This window comes from Fukomys damarensis, unplaced genomic scaffold, assembly GCF_012274545.1.
Source record: "Fukomys damarensis isolate Sample0158 unplaced genomic scaffold, DMR_v1.0_HiC HiC_scaffold_2, whole genome shotgun sequence".
NCBI lineage: Eukaryota > Metazoa > Chordata > Mammalia > Rodentia > Bathyergidae > Fukomys > Fukomys damarensis.
Genome location: NW_022900914.1, coordinates 35,536,555 through 35,549,138, shown reverse-complemented (window position 1 = coordinate 35,549,138; position 12,584 = coordinate 35,536,555). Strand labels below are relative to the sequence as shown.

The 12,584-nt window shown below is 34.4% G+C and overlaps 1 pseudogene; it reads left to right on the top strand.

The window, feature by feature from the left end:
- The first annotated feature begins 9,022 nt into the window (after positions 1 to 9,022).
- On the top strand, positions 9,023 to 9,740 carry LOC117285683 (annotated as a pseudogene).
- Positions 9,741 to 12,584: the final 2,844 nt, after the last annotated feature.

The following is a 12,584-nucleotide window of genomic DNA, read 5'->3' as shown; positions in this document are numbered from 1 at the left end:
CAGCCAATGGTCTGAGCTGCTGCACTAAATGCAGTGTCTTCTGAATGAATACATAATTAGCGAATACAGCTTATTTGTGTTCAGAAATAGGAAATCTTACACTTTCAACATTTCTGTACATCAAAATAATATGAAGACTTTAAAAAATACATGATGCCTGTCACTCTCCCCACCCCATTCTGAGACATTTAGAACAGAATCTCCGGGGTTAGATTAAACATCTGCATTTTTTTCAAATCTGCCCAAGTGATTTTGTACTACAGTGAGGTTGAAGAACTACAGCTACAGATATTCTCATCTACTCCTAAGGTTTCTACTACTATGAATACATTATGCTAATAATAAACATTTATAAATCCTTCTAAGAACTGTCTCTCAGCTTTAGTCCCTAAGACAGTATTTCAGTTTGCCTCCTCCCATCACTTTTCTGAGAAGCTTGTGGCTTACACAATTTAAAAGGGATTATCAAATATTTTCACACTTACCATGTGTCAGGAACTATGCCAAGCTGAGAGTAAATAAACCATTGCTGGTCTGGATCTTTTTAGTCTTCACAATTAATTGCCCATTAAGGGTTTCTTTGGTACCATTTCCATTTTGAGCTGGATCATTCTTGGTTGTGTTGGATCCCTTGTGCATTATAAGGTATATTCCTGGCATCTGTCCACTGGATGCCATTCACATCTTTCCTTTGTTGCGACAACCAAAAACTAAAACAGATAATTGCTAAATGCTTTCTGAGCATCAAAATTGCTCTTAATTGAGAATCATTAGCTTATGGTCATCTCAACATAAAAGTTTCACAAGAACCTACATTTTAACATCTTACTAAATATATTAATTTTCCCTTCATTGTTTCTAATCTTAGATATTGGTACCATTATCAATACTTCTTTAAGCCAGAAATCTCCCTTTCACAGGACCACTGCATATTCTTGCACAACTGATGTGTTCCAGGCAGAATTCAACAAAATTTCATATTTATCTTGTATGTTATGTTCCTTAAATCTCTTTAAAAACATAACAGTCTTTTCCCATGTGCTTTTATGCCTCATATCACTAACTGAATGAAGATTTTGGGTCAGCTGCCCAATTATATACCAGCATTCTGAATTTGCCTGATAGCTTCCTCCATATATATATATATATAACTTGTTGTTCTATCACCTCTCCACATTTCCCCCCTTAAACTAGAAGTTACATTCAAAAGCATGATTAGAAAAGGTCATTTATCTAATGTGATTGCAGTATATCAGTTGACACACAATGGGAGTTGTATGTCCCATTGTAGTTATAGGTGTCATGTCTTGATTCCACTATTATAAAGTTGATAGCTTTTGCATCTTGTGAATATCTACCACACCACTGCCTTTCAGCTAGTGGTTTCAGCAGCTATTGTTGTTTATTGCCTAGTCAAACTTTCCCTCAGGAATTATGAAATGATCTTTTTCTGAAAATACATTTTTGACACAAATGATTTAAGTAATAAATAGATACCTGAAGTGGATATACCATGTAGTATGTAAACACCCATGTCTGAAAGTGAGGGCTAGAAAGTTAAATTTGAAAATCATCAGCATATGACTGGCATATAGTATCCAGAGACACACACAATCTTGGAAGGGGAGTAAAGGGTCCAGAAGGAAGCACTAAGGTATCCCAGTTTATAACTGAATGAAAAGGAGCAAATAGAGGGCTCAGGAAGTAGGAGCTACCTCCATGTCAATATTTCTCATAACTTTTCCATCACGTTCTCCCAGTTCATTTTACTGCCTCCAGTATTGCCCCTTTTAATTCACTCTCCACAGAGATATGTGACAACATTTTTTACAAATTAAATCTATCAAATCAGTGCCTACATTAAAAGCTTTTAGGGAATGGAGCTCATTGGTAAAGTATATGTTTATCAAGAGAAAGGTAGTAAAAATCCCCAAACAAAGTAAAACAATCCTTCGGTAGCTCTATGCTGCACTAAGTATAAAGTCCCAAACTACTATTATTATATGAGACTCTGATGTCATCCACTTAATTCGATTCCTGCTTATATTAAAAATATGAGAGTTCTACTCTTAACTATTCATCTTAAAAATGTGACAGTTCTACTGTACTTATGGAAAAGAGGCAGGAGGACCAGTTGATGACAGTTATTTTAAAAAGAAAAACATTTAATGTTCCTGAAAATTATCTTACATACATATGTCTTCTTAAAGGCAAAACAGTTACTCAGGAAAATCAATTACATCTCAATAACGACAGTGTCTGTCCCTTGACCTACTCTTTCCTTCCCTGCTTTCCAGCTCAGCCTGAGGGAAACTCCATTTGCAATGGTGTCACCAATTTGGGGTGCCTTCTTCATTCAGTTCACAGTCCAGAGATACTGTGGGGGACACCAACATCTCTTACACCCTCTACCACCACCTTACATGTGCTAAATTCTGACGAATACACTGAGAAGCTACAGGCTGCCTTTTCCCCCACCCAAATTCTCAAAACATAGGTAGAGACTCTCCCTTAGGAATAGCATAGCCCAGAATACTAGTGCCTTTATCACCCTCACCCAAGTTTACTCATAATGTGAAGGCCCAAAGCCAGAAAGTATGAGCTAAAAAAAAAAAAAAGATATACTAATAAGCACATTAAAAAGATGGTCACTATTGATACCAACTAGGGAAATTTTTTAAAAACCACAATGAGATACCATTTCACATCAATTAGGATGACTATAAAGAAAAACATACACTATAGTAACAAATTTTGTGGAGCAACTGAAACCCTCATAAACTGCTAGGGAAAATCTAAATGGGAACATTTCAGAAAATAGGATGGCTGTTCTTTAAAAGGTTATATATCTTTAAAATCACTATCAGTCCCAATAATTCCACTGCAGGTATAAGAGAAATCAAACATATAACCACATAAAATCTTGTACATGAATCTTCATACCAGCATTTTTTTTTATTGTTGTTGGTTTTTTGTTTGTTTGTTTGTTTTTGTTTTTGGTATCAGGGATCAAACTTGTGCTTTCGAGGCAGGTAACTGTACCACTGAGCTAAATCCCCAGCCCCACCAGCATTATTCTTAATAGCCAAAAAGTAGAAAAAACAAGTATCCATAAACTGATTAATGGAAAATAAATAAAATACAGCCTATACATACAATGGAATAATACTCAAATCTTAAATGAAGTATAATACAAGCCAAAACATGGAGGAACCTTGAAACATTATGCTAAGTGAAAGAAGCCAATCACAAAAGGACAAATATTTGATGATTTCATTCATATGAAATGTAGAGAATAGGAAAATCTACAGAAACAGATTAGTGGTTAGCTAGGGATAGGGGCAGGAGTTAAGGTGAGTGACATCCACTGGATATGAGGTTTCTCAGGAGGGAAGAAAATGTTCTAAAATTGCAGTGGTTGCATATCTCTGTGAATTTGCTTATTGTGATGGTTGAGCGATTGTGTCGACTTCAGAAGTTTGGCTCAGCAATTCCACACATTAGGGCACAGGAGATACACCCTAGGGCTCCTCCTAACCTGACTGTTACAAAGGGGAAATGAGGAAAGCTGAGTTCTCTTCTGTTCCTTTGGAGAAGCTGCAGTCTTTGCCTTCCAATGCAAACCCTTCAGCTTTCTAGTGAAGATTCTTCAGCCTTCCAGTGCAGACCCATTGGCCTCCTGATACAGGACACTGCAGTGAGCTCCAGGACTTTGACTGAATCCTTTTGTCTCCAGTGTTCAGAAAGACCCTCTGGACTCCTCTTCATCTGACTTGTGGGTGCCTACTCTAAGCTAATCTTGTTTAAAAAAAAAAAAAATATATATATATATATATATATATGTATAAAAATCTTGTGTTCTATCAGTTTCTCTAGCAAATACTGACTGATACACTTATGATTGAATTAAACAATTTAAATTGGTAGAGTATATGATGTATGAATTATATCTCAATAAAACTACTATAAAATTATCATCAAGTGTTATAATGTCTTCCTGTACTCAGCAGTAAATCCTTAAGAATGGGAGTCATGTCTCTATCTTTTTTTGCTCATCATGAAGATCTAGTGTAGAGGCCAAGAGAATAGATTTTTAGAATTAGATCAACCTGAGTTTGAGTCCCAGCATTATAATATACCATTTGTGTGCTTTTGGAAAAAAGTCACTCAAGTTTTCTATTCCTCACATTCATCACTTACATGACAAAAATGACAGAATTAAAATTTTGGAGTTATCAAAAACATTTAGTGAGAAAATACATTAAAAGAACTTAACTAAAATGCCTGATACATAGTAAGTTCTCAAGAAATGGTATGTCTCCTTTATAGCAAGTACTCAATAAACATGTTGAAGAAGAAAAGAAGGCAATATGATGTTTATGTAGAAAATGGGGTTTGAGGATTAAAAAACTCAAAAAATCTGAGTACATTTTGGCTTTGTATTTCATACTGACAGTGTAAGTAAGAAGTTACTATATATTCCTGAGTTAGAGAATATTATATAAAAACTTTTGTGGTAGAGTTTTATTGTAATTTTGAATTAGATTCCTTTATAGAGAGGTGTTGTAAGCAAAGAAGAAAAATAGGAGAAAACATAAATAGTAATTTCTGCCTGAAATGAACAAGCCCTTTGCTTTCAAGCATAGTATAACTAGAAAGCCCAAAGAACATAATAGGTATGAAAGAGTTCTGAAAACACATAAATGAAAGCGATCACCTGTATTAAGTTATTAGTTACAGACAATAGTGGTACCAATCATACACATATATTTATATTAATTAATGATGGTCACTGGTCGAGTTCTGCATGAAGCCGGGTCTGAGAGAGAAACTTCATCAGAAGAATTTTATTTGGGAATTCTTGTGGGATCAACACACATAGGGTAGGGAAAAAAGTAGCACTGGGTGGAGAGAGAAGATGTACTGTGTTTCAAACACACAAAGCCCTTATCTGATTGCATGTAATGCACTGACACTAAGACAGTACTTAGAGTCATTGCCCCTCACAAAGATGAAGAAAAGAATCTACACCTCAACTTTGGCCCAGTCAACTTACTTGTCACAGAAAGGCTAACTGAGCACTGCCAGATAGATAGCATTCTTAATAAGCAGGGCAGTACCAGTTATTCCTGCCAGAGAGTTCAGGCAGCACAATACAGCATCCCTGAAGACACAAAGTGAAGCGTTGACAGTCATAATATAAATTCTTGCAAAAGATATCCAAATTGAATATCAGATCAATTGTGTTTTTAAAAAAAATCTTAGTTATCCAATCCATTAAAATACACTCAATCTTCTGACTCAGTGACTGAATTAATTTCACCTATATCTAAAATTGACAATCGTAATAGGAAAGACTTTATGTAATCAGGATTACTGAAAAGTAGTGAAGATATTTAAATGTAATAATTATATCATTTTAGATGTTAAAAAAAAGATTTCCTTTCATGGAGTAAGTTCATTAGGATGGTTTGTACAGAGTAATTAGTGATTACATAAAATGTGTATTTCTATTTTTACTGCCATTAAGTTATTCAATGTTAAAGTTTGGTCCTATCTGCAAAATCTCCTTCAAAGTCATTAGAATGGAAAAATAATGCAAGTTTAGAAACATTATGGTAATGAACCAAGTACATCTGAGCCACGTGGATATTTGATTATATCATTAGAGAAACAAATTTACTTCTGACACATAAGCTTTCCAGATTCCTTAAATAGCAAAAGTAGGCTGACATTTGGTCCACTGAAGTTATTCATTGCAACTGCTGCTTGAAATGTTTTAAAAGTCAGGATAAAGTACATTTTTTTCTCAGAAGCATAAAAACAAAACTTAATTCTTGAAAGTTTTTCTTCTTCATTTCTAATGACTTTTTTTTCTTCCTACTGCAATTTTTAAGTGTTTAGAATTACTGACTCTAAAAATAAGACAAAAGGTGAGAACAAATTTATGGACAATAAAATGTTACTGAAATTCACACAAATTTCTTACTAGTCTGTTGTATGAAGTATCATAAAAATATTCAATTTAGTATTCTTAAAAAGATGCTAATACTATGCTTTGAAACAGAGCTCTACATGGGAAGGGGGAGCTTTTATAAATAGGTAAAATAATTTATAATTATTTACTTCAGTGTACGTTGTTTTGGTTTCATTGGATGTGTTAAGAGTTCGGATTCTTAATCTGCATAGAATCATCTAGGTTTTATCACAGAGATAAACTGAAGACAATTATGTGCCTCAGAGCAGTGGTCTTTAAACATTTTTATTCACATTTCCCTCAAGTTAAAATTGTAAACTACATATACTTTGTTGCCATCTAAAATTCTTTATTATAAGTTTAAAAATACTTCAAAAGGACCTAATTATAGCATAATGGAAATATTTGATTTTTTAATAATAAAACTGTGACTTTAAAAAGTTTAAGTAGAATCCAAATACCATAGTAATTTGATGCCCACTGTTTCAGAATAATACACACTAAATGCTAGTGTAATAAATGAACCCACAATTTTAGTGCCTTAATATAAAAAGTTTATATCTCTCTCAAATAAATTGGAAGACATAGATTCTTTCTACTTTGTGCCTTTATCATTCTTGAGGGTCTCAGAATCTCAGAATTCTTTTATTTAAGCCAGTATTTGTGTGGGGGGTGTATCAAGAATAGGAGGTTTTTGTTTTGTTTTGTTTTGTTTGAGACAGAGTCTCACTATGTAGTTGAGACTGACCTGGAACTCACTATGTAGCCCAGGCTGGTCTCGAACTCACAGCAATCCTCCTGCCTCAGTCTCCTGAGTGCTGGGATTACAGGGGTGAGCCACCACGCCCAGCTTCATAGGAGGTTTTTATAACTACTAACATCACATTGGCTACAATTCAGTCATTTAGCTATATAAAATGGAAGCAAGGCTGGAAGTATGGTTTAGCTATGGGCCTAGAAGAGGAAAAAAGTTTTGATGAATACATAACAGTCTCCATGCTACCCTTACTTTTCTGCACCAAATATCCTTTTTCACATACTTAAAAACATACCTCTCCTTCCTAAAGTGGAAAATCCAGTGATTAATGATTACATGGATCTCAAATTCCAGGATCTGCCACTGATGCATATCTTGTCTGATAGAATCTGGATTTAGATCACTAAGTGATCTTCATTGGGTGAACTCACTTGCTTATCAGCTGGGGCTAGTCAATTTTCATATTCTTCTGAATTTATACTGTTTTTATGAGTCACAAAACAGTAGAAGAAAAGAGTATATTTTGGTTGTGTCTTCCACCAAATTATGCACACTAAAGTATGATGCATCATTTTCAGGAAACTGAACAAATTTTACAAGTACAAAGTAACTTTTATGTTATTGTAATTTATATGTAACATCATATTTATACACAATTCCATAGCTGTTATATTTTATATTTACATTAACATACATCCCCAGATGTTATATTTATTCACCTGAATAAATATCACTGTTCTAAAAGATTTTTAAGCCTTGTATGATTTCATTTTGTATCTTTGTCAGTCAGGTTTTCTTATAGAGTCTCTCTATAAAACACTGATCAATTATCCTTGTAATGTGATAAATTCTCCTTTGTCTTTTTCTTTCTACACTATCTCTTTTTTGTGCATTTTTAGGCTTGAAAGGAAAATTAGATTAAAATGAATCAATCCTAGTCAGACAGAGTATTTGGAAAATATAAAACATTTTTGTAAACAACAATGTCATATATTGAGAAGATTATGAAGAATATTTTCAAAGTCCTGCTAATTTCCAAGTTACTTAAAATGTTTCTGTCATTTGGAAATAATTATATATATATATATATATATATATAGCTATATTTTATATATGTATATGAAACTAGTTTGAATTTTGAAATGACAATATATAATTATTTCTGAATGACATATCTACAGAAAAGATAATCTACATCTGGATTTCTAAAGTTTTCCATTCATAATTTGAATGTGAATATCTTAAGGATTTGAGGAATATTCAATTCATCAAATGAAACAATAAAACATTATATAAAGATGTTTTACTTCAACTCTGTTGCTATTCACTTCATATGGAACATGAGTTTTATCGCCTATTACAGTAATTGGTTGATAACTTCAAAATATCATTCCCTAAACATTTATTGTCAAACTAAAAATGTGCAAAATTAAGCTATATTTTTGAATTTTGACAATACCAATAGTAGCCAATGTTGTGATTTTACCTAAATTTCACAAACATTCTGTGGATATAGATAGGAACGGAAAGTACATTTTTTCCCAAATTTATCACTCAGATAATATATATTTGATTACAATTATTGTTTTCCTACCCATTACTTTTTACAGTTACAAAGTAACATATAGGTCATTAGTGATTAATCAATCAGGCATTTGTAAGAAGACTTGTGTTTAGATGTCCCTCTAAAACCTCATGGGGTCATGGTGGGTGTTTTTCAGAAGTGGCTGGATCTAGAGTGTGTGATGATGGGACTAATTCATGATGCAATGCTAGGATCAAGGGCACTAGAATTATGGGTGTGAGTGCTACCCATCCTAAGTAGCATAGGTGAAATACAAGGGATACAAAGACCTGTGTGGTCATCCCCCTTGTTACTTTGCTACCTTTTACTCTCCATGAACTGATTCTCTTCTCTGATGCCACCCTACCTTGGAGCCAGATGATTATAGACTTAAATTATGAGCTAAATAAATCTTTCCTCCTTTATCTTTGGGTATTGGATATCCTCCACTCTCCGGCCTTCCCAAGGTTCTGCCTTTAATTTCTTTTCTCAGTAGATTCAACAAATCTCTGCTTTGTTAGTGTTCTTTTTTTTTTTTTTTTTTTGGTTTTCGAGACAGGGTCTCACTATGTAGTTGAGACTGACCGGGCTCAGGCTGGTCTCGAACTCATAGCGATCCTCCTGCCTCAGCCTCCTGAGTGCTGGGATTACAGGTGTGCGCCACCACGCCTGGCCTGTTAGTATTCTTAATATTAGTGGCAACCATTACCTCTTCTTCCATAACATGGTAACTGGGAGAAAAACATCTAAAGCAAAGCTGAACATTTATGTTGTAATGAGGATAACAATTGCTAATTGGGATAGTATAAACACTTTAAGTTTTAATTTTTAATTTTAAAACTAACAATTCTCCTTTAAAAGATTAAAATAGGTCCTGCTTAGCTGTTAGGAGGTTTGATAGCTAGAAGCCCCAAGTGGACTGCTGAGCAGACTGATCCAGGATGCTTTCCATAGGTACCTGGGCATCACAGAAGAGCTGTGGCAGAGTCAACTCCATTTGGAGTTTGCCACTCAAGGAGTTCCTCCCCTTTGTGGTGCAGATGAGGGAGATTTTTTTTTTTTTTTAAGTCTACTACATCTACAGACACAGATTTCAACCTGCTGGAGGCATTATTAGCTGACTAAACACAAAAGCAAGGTTGAATCTCATCAGACCAAGCTACTGTCCTTTCCTAATTCTGGAAGAGCCACAAGTCAAAAATCTGAAAGAGCTCTATGAACCCGAACTATTGAGAAAACAGACTTTAGAGCCTGAGATGAAGAACTGATGACAAGTCTCAGCTCAAATATGCACTAATGTCATAATACAGCTAGAATTCAGGAAAAATGGACAGGAATTTGAATTTCCATGTTTGGAGTCTGATGAAATCAAGGTCAATCAAATGCTGAAGAAGCTCTCAGAGAAAAAAGCAAGGATCAGCACACTGATGCCTCTAGTCTAACTGAAGATGAAACAGAAAAGAGTTAGAGTTGTTACAACAGTGGTGTTCACCATCTCTCCCTGCTTAAAAAAAAATCTGATTCTGCCATTAGTATTAAATTCTTAAATTTAAAAACCTGTAATATAACAGATACAAGCTTTCTCTGGCTAATATCCTCATTCTTTGTCCCTTATCACCCTCCCAAAAGTAACTAGTTAGTATTGTCATACAGTATATGTATGTTAATATGCTATAATAATAAATATATCATTTGTAGAGCCTGTATTTTTAATTCCTCAAAATAAAATGTTATTAGATTTTTTAAATGTTAAAATATATGAAATACACAGTTTTCCTACAGGTAAGAGCATTTAAATGGCATTATTTTTTTTTGTGTGTGATATAGTACATAAAAGAAATGCCTTGAAGAGCTTGAAATTTGATAGAGATCCTCTTGTGTTTCAGAAATTCCAAAACTAAAATCACATTGTTTTTGGTAAAAGTAATTTGGGGGTTTCTGATCTTTAAATACATTGAGTATGCTGTTTTTTAACTGAGCTTCTAATAAATAATGATCCCAGAACAACTCATGATTTGGCAGAGTATTCACCAATTAACTGCAAATAATTAAGGAAAATGAGTCATTGATATGACTCTCATTTATATGATTTCTCACCTTATTTCTTAGATTTTATATTATTTTATTAATAGAGAATACTCATTTACAAATTCTACTATCAGTAACAGTGACTTGAATGTTTCTTAAAAATTAATGTGATATCTAAGTAAACTTTCTGGAAATCTCTAAGTCTAAAAAGTTAATCACAAGAATTCAGAGGCAAGGAGCCTCTGTCTTTGTCTGTGGAACACTATATCTATGGTAGTGGTGTATGTCATTTAATGCTGAAAGGAAATTATTGCTGTTGAGGAGGCAGCTGCTCTCAAGATCAAATCTTGGATTAAATCTTGATCCTTGCCTTCTAGTCTTCCTAACTATAAGAAATAAATTTCCACTGTTTACAAGCCACCTAGTTTATGGTACTTTTGTTATAGCAGTCTGAATAAATGAAGGCAGTTAGCAAATGGCAAATAGCATTTAACAAATAGTTTATGAACACCTACAATGTACCAGAAAATGTGCTAAGTAATTTTAGAGAGCAACAATTTTCAGAAGATGAAAAAAGTTTCCAAGAAGTGACATTTAAGAGTGTTGAAGGAAGGGTAGAGGTTCCATAGGGAAAGCACGATGGTAGGGAAAGCTGAGTCACTGAAAATGGCAAAAGTCTTAAGTCTCAGAAAAATTATGAAGTGCTTAAAGCAAGGGACTCAAAATTTGTATGGATCCCACCATGTGCAAACTTCACTTTATTTCCATCACAAAATATGTAATTTAGTCATCCTCAATAATTGAGTTGCATGGATGAGCAAGTGTTAATATCATGCCCATGCAGAGACTCTTAACTTAAGCATATATCAGAATAATGTGGAAGGATAATTAAAATATAAATTTCTGGCCCCTATTCCCACAATTGATTCTCTAGGTTTGAATTAGGGGCATGTAAGAAATAAGAAATATCTTTCCCATTACTAGGTTCATGGCTGAGGACATTATAACAAAAGACATGAACATGAGAAAATCACACAGATTTATTTAATATGTTTTACATGACATGGGAAACTCATAAATGAAGAACCAAAGAAGCAGAGAAACTGCATTATTATAATGAAGGATGCACAGTCACAAGGAAGTATGATTGGACAGAATATGATATAATGGTAGTAAACTAAAGGGGAATTAAGTAACCTTTCAGATTCTTCATTATGCCCTTGTGTCTACAGAGATAAAGCTGTTCATTTCTGCTAGGTATACAGAGGGCACTTTCGCAATGAAGATACTTTGACTTGCACTGACAGAAGGGTGGAAAAGAGTAGAGTGGGCTTACTTGGCTTTATTGTTTTCTTACATGCTAAGGTGCCATATTTTGGGGAAGTATTTACTGAACCACATTAGTGGTGAAAATGTGCATTTCTATAATGTTCCTGGGTGATGCTAATGTTACTGGTTTGACAATCACATTTTGAGAACTCTTGCTTTAGTTTAATGTGTATCTAGCCATTGTTGCAACATTCTTGTTTTCCCTAATTAACCAGAATTTTGTGACATACCCAGGTCCATTTGGAGGCCAATAAAGATGAGAGAAGGCATATCTTATTCATCTTTGCACAAGCTTTAGCATATTACAATTTTGGCAGACAAGGCTTACAAATGAAATGATAATATCAAATAATCATATGGTAAATACAAATAAGCTCCTTCAACCATTAGCAAGATTGAATGGATACCATTCCTGAGTTAGGAAAATATATACACAGGGTTGTCAGAGAAAATTAAAGTAACGAAGCGCATCAGCAAAGTTCGCCCCCCGCCCCCGGGGATGAACTCAGGACCTTACATTGCCGCGCAGGCCCAGTGTCACCGAGCTATATTCCCAGCCCGTCCCTTCATGTTTTGCCTGACATATTTGTGACTATAGTACTCCAGAACCGAGTCCGGTACTGACTTAAATCTCTTATATATGTCTCTCAACTGTAATATCTGACTGGAAAGTGGGAGGGGTAGGGGAAAGGTAATGAGGGAAAAGAAAAAAATAAGAAAATGGAAATAAAGTGTTTGTAAATGGAGAGGGGAGGAGGGGGTGAAGGGAAAGCAGGGACAAGGGGTAAAATGAGAACCAAGATCTGTCGTGTAAAGGTACAAGATCCCAATAATGAATGCAACTGTACTGTATACCTAAAATGTACCAATAAACTCAATGAAAATAAATAAATAAATAAATAAAAATATCTGACTAAAATGGCAAGCCA